General features: G+C 43.3%; 1 long non-coding RNA gene across 2 annotated transcripts in view; it reads left to right on the top strand.

Annotated features, from left to right (window-relative positions):
* The first annotated feature begins 857 nt into the window (after positions 1-857).
* LOC109145307 overlaps positions 858-9,728 on the top strand; it is a 32,280-nt gene continuing 23,409 nt past the window's right edge. For both annotated transcript variants that reach the window (XR_002046623.3, XR_002046622.2), the window contains exon 1: positions 858-1,437. This is a non-coding gene — a long non-coding RNA (uncharacterized LOC109145307). The remainder of the gene's footprint in view (positions 1,438-9,728) is intronic.

Raw genomic sequence — 9,728 nt, 5'->3', positions numbered from 1 at the left:
TTTTACACTGTCACTGGGAGAAGAGAGAAAGGTGGGGGGAGGAGAAGAGTTGTGAAGGTGTGGTATGATTTATTTTCTTCTTTTAGGTCTCTTAATAAACTTCTTTATATTCTTTCAAGATTGGTGCCTGCTTTGCAGTTCTCCTAATTCTTATCTCACAGAAGGTAAACAGTAATGAGTATTTTGGACCAAACCACTACATCACCAGGTGTCCTGTGGTGGCAGAGGGAAGCCAGATGTTTCCTGCAGGAGTAGCAAGTACCAGCTACTTTCAACAACCCAAATGCCTGTCAAGTGTTCTGATACGCTGTGCTAGAAGCCAGAAGGAGCAGTGCACTGGAAAATGAATAGAGCAATGAGTTTCTGATGGGGCAGTCAACAAGTGTTATGGGCATCATTTTATCCTAGTGTAAGAAAGAAATTTTTTACAGTGAGAACAATCAATCACTGAAACAACCTCCTCAGGGATGTGGCAAAGTCCCCATCACTGGAGGTTTTCAAGGTGTGATAGGATATGGTGCTATGTGTCTTGGTTTTGGAGACAAAACTTCAGGAGGAAACACTCCAGAATGAGTGTCTCCTCCAAAGGGAAAAGGGCTTCCCCTTTCCCTCCACCAATAAGACAAGTGAAAGTGGAAAAAAACAAACTGTTTATTAACACACAAACAAAACAGGGTAGAACAGGATTAAAAAACCCCTCAAAATACAACGAATTCCCACAAAGGGAACAGACACGCAGGCTCGGACCAGCTGGGGCCACCCCGCGGGCCAGCTGGGGCCACCCCTGCAGGCTCCGCAGACTGGCGGGGAGGGAAGGGAGGCCGTAAGGCAAGGGGAGGGAAAGGGAAAAAGAACAAGAAAAAAACCAACAGAACCTTTTCCCAGCTAGCTGGAACACACAGGAAACCCAGAAAAACAGCACAGAGCTCCCAGCGCTCCCTCCCGAGCCCCACCGAGCTCCCCAAGGCCCCGAGCCGCTGGGCTGAGCCGCTGAACCGCCCCGCACTCGGGTCCTGCGGCTCCGGCCCCGCCCCCGGGTCCATCCTGAAGGCACAGCGTCCTTGGGCATTGAGCGGATGGTTAAGGAATGAAGGGACTTCATAACATCACCACAGGACACTAGCTAATTTCATCCAGGCTCCCCTTTCCACAGAAGGTTGCCTCAGGTGACCTTTCAAGGTTCCCTTCCTGACCCGGTCTATGATTCTAAAAGTGGAAGCCCTAGTGACATGGGCCTGGATTTGGGTATGTAAGAGCCATCAATTTGTTCTTGGGATCCAACTGTGTGTTATACTGATCAAACTTATCTGAGGAATTTGCACTAAACTTTCTTAGGGCACAGTTGCTGCTGAAGGATGCCAGGAAGAGACATTCTGCTTCAACATTTGATTGCCCATACCAGAATGTGCCAGAGCAACTCTACTTGGGCAGGACAAGGTGAGTCAAGAGTAAATACATTGCTGTTGTTCCTGTGCAGGAGTAATTTCTACCTCATTTGATAGAAAGCCAAGCAGCACAAATCTTACCTGCTTCCATCATTTTCCACACTTCAATTTTGCACTCTTGAAATTCAAATTTCCTTTGGTTGCTTCACAATACCAGGTTAACACAACATTAATGAAATCAGAAGCATTTTTTCCCTCTGAAGCCTCATGCATTGATTAGTTGGGAGGTGGCAGAAGAAGAAACAAATGTTTGTATATCCCATTCCAAGCAGCTAAAGCAGTGTGCAGGTTGCTGATTTTCATTCCAAACACATCCTAGTGATGCATTCCACACTGGGGATAGCACAGCGTGAAGGAGAGGTGTTCAGGATAAAGATCAGCAGTGCTATTCCTCAGTCTTGTATTTGTGAGCTAGTGAGACTACAGAGTCATCACTACAAAACTCCACTTACTGCACCAGTGTCACTGAACATGTGTTGCTTCAATCTACATAGGGAACTGGAAAACATCAGGAGAGGCTTTAACCAGTCCCAGGATTGTTGTGATTCTCCTTGCTGAGCCCTTCCTCACTGGGTCTCACAGCAGCCACTCTAAGTACAGATTGTCTGCAGCATCAAGGCACTGCAAGGAAAGGGCCAGGGCAAGCTTGGGAACTCACTGGAGACCTGAAAAGTAGAGTGATTTCCTGAGCTCACCCAGACCAAGAGATGCTTCTGAGCACACCCAGGCCCAGGAGTATCCTCATTCCCATAAACACTTGTACAGGATTTAACCAACACTTCACCTGATGTCAGAGTTTCATCCCTCATGGTTTTCCACCATTATGGCTCCTTTCTTCCCTGGCTTTATATTTTCCATTCCTTGTAATGTACTTAGCTCCTTTTGATAGCCCACTATCTTTCTTCTAATTTATAAATATTTTGATAACAAAACCAAACCTGGAACACAAGCTAGGATGCAGATATTTTCCTTTTGTTAATAAAGATCCAGACAATCCCAAACCATTTTGGGGCTGACTCATTTGCTACCCTTGCAGCATTTGATGGACTGCCAAGCATCCATAGCATCCAACTTCTAATTGTTGAGTTTGTAAGCATGTTTAATATGGAAAATCTGCCAGCTCCAGACTGCTAACAGACTTCAACATGGGCCATAGTTTGGAAACTGCTGCAATGCAAAATAAGAGCAGTAACTGTGTGACACTGTTTGGCAGATGGTGACACTGTCATTCAGTTGTGGCAGAAATGGAGCCTGCCATATTCATCCATACCGTCCTGTTGCAGGTTGACTATGACAGGGAAAGAAGTGGATTTGCCTGTGCAGCTGATGTAGAAGTGCTTCTTCTCTGTGTATACTGGGACTGTATAGTTACCTCCAATGAACCCAAACAGTATGTCCTAGTGACCCCGGCACTGTGTTCCACCAAGAAAGCTGGAGATACCTGCTTTGAAAGGAGGGAAAGTTTTCCCAAGACAGACCCATGTCTCTTTATCCCACTGAAACCTGCTGCAACTCTAGGAGCAGACTGGGCAAGGATGATCACTTTCCCCCAAAATGGAAGGATTTGATCTAATCTAGGGGAGGGGAAAACATGTCCTCCATTCCTTGATCAGGCTTTGTGGGTGACCTTCAACAGCCGTTTTCAGCTCTGTGCCTCAAGTGCCAACTTCTAGAAAGAGGTAATGGCACCGACCCACTTGTCCCACGTGGGTCAGAAATATCCAGACAGGCTGGGTAAGCACCAACAGTGCTTGTGGGTGGGAAAGTTGCCAATCACTGGTTTCTGGTGGCTTCCATTCAGTAGCAGGGGAACAGCTCTTGTGTGATGGAGAATTGAGACTCTGTCTAATGGAGAATAATGGCAACTTCTGAAAGTTTTGTTCAAAATCAGGCTGAGAGCAAATGATCTGGTTTATGATTACTCATATGGGCTTGGTTAAGAGATGAGGAGAGCTGTCGCTTCCTCTCCTCCTGTACAGAGCAATGACAAAGCATCAAATGACTGTGAGAAGTGTCAGTGCAGGCTGGAAGTTATGAGCTGCATCAGCAGGATGCAATTGCAAGGGGCAGGGGCCAAGAAACCTTTGCAAGGTGAGCGGATGAGTAGCAGTAGTCTCCATATAGATGTTGCTGTTTTTCTCACAAAAATGCCTAAAATGCTTAAGAGGTTAATCAGAAATTTGTGAAGGGATGCCTGGCAGCTGGCCAGTGCTTTATGAAAGACAGCAGCTTCCTTAAAATAAATGAGGCTGTTAACTAATCATTGGGTTCTTGGCATATAGTTATCAACATGCATAGGCAAATGAGCAAATGAATAATTTTATTAGCTTATTCACAGTGGTTTATACTCAATGAATGCTAATTTAAGTGTCAGTAAAAATGTGAGGTTAATTCTGGCATATCTAATTATAACATAAATAGGTTTTACTTCTCACTATTGAGATACTTAGTTAAAATCTAAAGTGAATAAAATGACTGTGAAAGCCTCCAGTACCCTGCAGAGTCTGCAGGCCTCATACTTGAGGTGGAGGGCACTGTTTTATGCCCCACCTGCCCTGCCGAGGCAAGCAGAGACAGGTATGGGGTGGGAGGTGAGCTGGCAGCTCTCAGGAATGACATTTCCTCCCTGGTTTGCATCAGGGATTTGGTGCCGATGCAGCTCTGTGTGTGCAGCCAAGCTGTGCTGGCACTGTATGAAAACACGCCAAAGTAGAGGTGCAGCTGCAGAGCTCATAGTGTGAGTAAGTGGGATATGAGGAAGAGGAGGAATGGAAAGTTGCTGATATTTCCAGGCTACAAATGAGATATGAAGAGGGATAAAATTGTTTTGCTTAAGTCATGCAAGGCAGTACTACTGGAGCACTTAGCTTCTGCCTCCTGCACCCCAGCCCAGCATCTCACATGGGTCCTGCCTCTCAGCTTCCCCTGGCTCAGTCCTATGGCAGGGCAAGTCCTCTTTCCTCTTTTTTTCCTTTTTTATATGGCCATATTTTTATATGGGCATATTTTCCCATATTATGGCATCCAAAATAGTTGTGTGTTTTTTTTTTTCTCTTTCCCTGTGGTTACTCATGAATAAAGAGCTGCAGAAAGTAATTACAGTAAATAAATGCTGATTACAGTGTCAGACTGAAGCGGTGAATTGTGAGGGTGACAGTTAACTCTCTGATTCATCTGCATTATTTTTGGTTTGTGAATATTTTAAAAAATCCATAGCTCATCAGTAGGAATCTGTGAGTCAGGACCCAAGGCTTTTCCACAGAACATGATACAGTGAAGAAGTTACAGGCAGAGATCAATGAGTGAAACTCAGGGGACTTGTGTAGTCCCATGGAGAACCTGGGAGGCTACTGCTGGATGGGGGGGTCCGTGCCACCGGTGTGCAGTGCTGCAAACCTACAGCCTGTTATTAGAAATAAGTCTGCAGTTGGAGTTCAAGAATTTTTTAACAATATGTAACTTCTCCTTTGGGGTCATGTGAAAGACAATATGAGCATAAGCACATAGGAGCTGTCCTTGAGGAACAGCCTGCTTGAGAAACTTAGTTTGTAGATGCTTTTACCGAAATCCCCCTCTGCCTTCCCCATACAAATCAGGATTTCAGCCTTCCTGTATTGACTTCAGCTGCTAAACGTGTGTTAGTCTTACAAGAGCACCATGAAGAGTTTAGCAAATATCACAAATTAAATGCTCAGTTTTATGCCAAAAATTAATATCTCCATAAATGAAGAAATGATCCCAGATTGACTGGAAATAAATAAAACCAGCAAATAGTAAACCAGCAAATAGTGTCCAACAGCAAATAGTAGAACAAAAACATATCTTGTCAGCTTTGTGCAGCAGCCAAGATATTCTTGAAAAAAAGAAGAGTAGAAAACAATAGATGATTACACTGTTTATTCTTTTACCATAACAGGTGCACATGAGGAAGGGGTACAAAGAAAATGCTTTTTACAAACCCACTACCTGCAACATCAAATCAACCAATGTTGTTAAGAAAAAGAATGGACTTGAATGTTTGAAAGGCAGCAAATGTCTGAGTGTGAAAAGGACAGAGATAGCTGGTCTGTTTTCAGAATCTCTGAGGCAACAGTGATTTTAGAATTGGATATTTCTTTTGATTTGTAACTGTTCTGTCTCAGATGAGTCATATCATGGTTATCCATTCTCTTTGCTGTGTTTTATGGTGGTAGCATGTTCCTTAACTCTGAGACTCAGATTTACTGAATGTTCTACAAGTAATGCCTCCTAAACCTGGAAGAGGATGAGCAAAACCTGTCCAGTAGAGATTGGAAAAATAATTGAATTTTACCAAGTTGAAACGAGCTTTTCTGGAGCAGAACTTTGGCCTGTATTGAGCTAACTCTGATTTCTTTGAACTCAATAGGAATACAAAGCCTGTGTAGGGCACTTTTAAGAGTCTCAATGAGTTTATTTTCATAGTATCCTGAGAATACTGCTGTAGTCAGATGCCTCTGGCCTGAATTCATGTTTTCTCAAATGCTTTTATGTGGCTCAAGGTAAGGTGTCTGACATTGTCTGTTGAAGAGGAGGTGTGAGTTGGCAGATGCTGTTTCTTTGCAGACTGTGGTGCCAGAGGCCTTGGGGTGGGGAACAGCTCACCCTAGCAGAGAGCAAGGGAAAAAGCTGCCATCAGCAGAAAGCTTTAAGCAACAAAAGTATTTCAGAGTTGTTAGATGTCCTGTGGCATTCACCCAGCCATTAATCAGTACCACAGAAATGCACACACCTACTTATGTGCTTGTTGGCAAAGCTGAATTTGCTTAATATGATTCAGCCTCTTCTTAGGGCATAGAAATCACTTTGCAACTTAGTTCTATAAATACTGTACTCATACAGAAACTGTCCCCATGTTTTACTGCCTACACCTCACTCACATGTATAGCTCTATCCTCTACTTTCTGCTCCCTATAAACAGTTCCATAGGATCCCAAAAGGTAGATTCAACACATCACTGGAAACCCTCTCACTGACTGCAGTGTGTTTTGATGTGGGTTGTAGGTGAGTGATAGAGAAGATACAAAGTCAGGTTGTTAGAAAAAAACCCCAGGATTTCTTGTTGTATCTTTGCTACTGTGCAGTTGTATGGGATTTGTTTCAAGTCAGCAATGAAAACACCAGTTTTCAGAACAGTTTCAGGGAAGAGTGATCTTCCACAGCTGACCTGTTACTTCTTGTTTCAGAACAGTAAAGTAACCAGATTCCGCAAAGGACACTTGCATATAAATGCTAATTTACCACAGGTCTGCTAGTGATCTCTCAAAAATGAAATACATGCAGTGTCTGCCTCTACTGAGAGGGGAAAGATATGTCTGATATTTGCAGTAAATCAATAATCTTCTTTCTGTCTCTCTATACTTTTGTTTATTCAACTGTAAAACAGAATTTAAAAATTCTTGCCCAGCGAGCCTATTTTAAACACTAATATCTGCAGAAATGTGTTCTGAACTCTGAACAGGAAGTATTTCTTATGCTAAGTGAAGAGGAACACTGAATTTCAACTTCAGGTTTCATTTTTTTCATCAATTCACCACAGCAGCAAAATTTGACAGTCTTACATAAACAAATTTTCTTTTTGGATTTAAATAATGAAAATAATGGCTAAAGGAACCAATAAACAATTACTACACTGTTTCCTTGCACTATATAGAAAATTTTGAGTAAAATTGTGATGGAATAAATTTCTTTGCTAATGGCAAGGTATTAATAAGGAATACACATTTTTAATGAGGAACTCAGTGGAGATGATAGGCATGTTGTTCCTCTGTGCAGAGCACCAGGGCTGCCATGGCTGATGTTGGCTTCAGAGCTGGCTGCTGTGTGTTGTGCTGATGTGCCACCTGTAATTTTGTGTATATTGTGATTACTGCATGTCTGTATCTGAGCAAGTTTTCTAGACCCACTTTACAGTCCATGGGGGAAAACTGACAGTCTCAGAATTTTCTTCATGTCATTCTATAGTTTTAGAATTAAACTACATTTAGAAATACTTAGAACGAAACATATTTAGAATATGTTGTTTGGACAAAGGTGCCTGTTTCCTTCCATTTAACATAAAGACAGTCCATGCTAACCAGCTAAGAAAGAGAGATAGAACACTCAGTGAAGTGAGTCTCCTGTTGTGCTGATTTTGGCTGGGATGGAGTTAATTTTCTCCACAGCAGCTGTATCAGGCTGTGTTTTGGATTTGTGCTGGAAACAGTTGATGAAGCACTGATGTTTCCATTATTCCTGAGCACTGCTGACACAGAGTCAAGGCCTTTTCTGCTCCTCACCCCACCAGTGAGGCGGCTGGGGGTGCACAAAGAGTTGGGAGGGGACACAGCCAGAACAGCTGACCTTAGCACTGGTGGCCCCTTTCTGCCATTCAGCTCCAGACAGGGCATGGGCTCCTGGGCCTGGTGCCACATATGGAGGCCAATATGGATTTGGTAAACTGAGATGAAAGAAAATTGTATACTAAAGGCTTGCCCTCCATTCTCACCATGGATTCATGGATGGGGGATTCAGTAGTTAGCAAAGACAGAAAGTTGTGAAGTCCACTGCCAATAAGTTATTCAGAAAGGGCATATGCTTCCTTGAAACATACATTTTAAAATACTACCTGGAATAGTTTACTTTTTTCCCAATCATTTACCTACAAGATAAATATTCATGATGATTTCATTGCATGTCATTGATAATGTCACTTGCTGATGTGGGCTACATTATCAGTCTTGGGAAACTTATTTTCCATTAGGAAGAGTAAATAGATCAAATCATGATTAGGTTAAAAATGTTGCTGGTTTAAGGCCTTTCTTGTCAGTTTAATGTCATTCCTTTGAGACCTTTGCAAATCAAAATATTGATACCATGATCTGAATAGTCAGAATATCTTTTCTGACTGGCATGTACACTTTTGCTCTTCTGACATCTCTTATTCTCTTGATTCTCTACATTAATTAATCCTGTCTGTCAAAAACTCCCCACAAATCTCTTGGTGTGGTCTATGTCCAAAGCCATGTATTTCCTTGTAATGTTGGGGCAGTTATGATGGTGAGAGCTCAGACAGGCGGCTGCACTCTGCTCCTTCCGGCTGTCTCGGGAATCTTGAGGAGGACTCTTCAGTGGCGTGTGTTGCCTCTGCAGATCTCAGCCTTCAAACGAAAGTTTACAACATGCTGAGGAGTATTTCTAACAGCTGTAACTTTTGTTCTCTGACACCCAACAGATGTCAGCACATTTTAATGCTTTGCTGTCAAAGAACTATCGATCTCACTATGGCATGCTTAGAAATGTGCTTTCTTTATCCAGTGTAAAGAAACCGGTTCTTTAATGCAGTTTCCCATATTCAAATGCATTCTTTTAAATTCTGTCCATTTTACCAAGTAGTCCAGATCACTTTGCAAAGTAAGACATTCTCTTGCTTGCTTGCTAGTTTCCTGATCTTGTTATCTGCTGCATATTTTACCAGCAAAACGCATGTGTCGCAGTCAAAGCATTTATTTAATGCTGGCTCAGAGTCTGATCTGCAGGAGCCTGCAACAAACAAGTCCCCTTTGGCACTGTTGATGCCTGGGCACACTTGAAGACCTATATGTGACCCAGCCTTGAATGTATCTAATCATTCATAATCACAGAATCATAGAACGTGCTGAGTTGGAAGGGACTCACCAGGATCATCGAGTCCAACTCCAGGCCCTGCACAGGACACCCCAAGAATCACACCATGTGCCTCCAAGCATTGTCCCAACGCTTCTTGAACCCAGACAGGCTTGGTGCTGTGACCACTTCCCTTTGGCAAGCCAAAGCCCAGAGTGGGCTCCACATGAGGCACAGGGTGTACACCTCTGTCAGGCAGGTTGATTGATGAACACACTTGTTGTGGTTTAACCCCAGCCAGCAACTCAGCCCCACACAGCTGCTCACTCACTCTCCCAGTGAGGTGAGGGAGAGACCAAGAGCAATAAAAATGAGAAAACTTGTGGGTTCAGGTAAGGACAGTTTAACAGGTAAAGCAAAATCCGCATGCTCAAGCAAAGCAAACCAAGGAATTCATTCGCCACATCCTATGGGCAGTCAGGTGTTCAGCCATCCCCTGCAAAGCAGGGCTCCATCACGCGTAACTGTGACTTGAGAAGACAAATGCCATCTCTCCAAACATCCCCCCACCTTCTTCTTTCTTCATCAGCTTTATGAGCTGAGCACGATGTCATATGGTGTGGGATGTCCCTTGGGTCAGCTGGGGTCAGCTGTCCTTGGTGTGTCCCCTTCCAGCTCCTT

This window comes from Corvus cornix, chromosome 2 (assembly GCF_000738735.6).
Source record: "Corvus cornix cornix isolate S_Up_H32 chromosome 2, ASM73873v5, whole genome shotgun sequence".
NCBI classification, from domain to species: Eukaryota; Metazoa; Chordata; class Aves; order Passeriformes; family Corvidae; genus Corvus; species Corvus cornix.
This window is presented reverse-complemented; position numbering and strand designations above follow the sequence as displayed.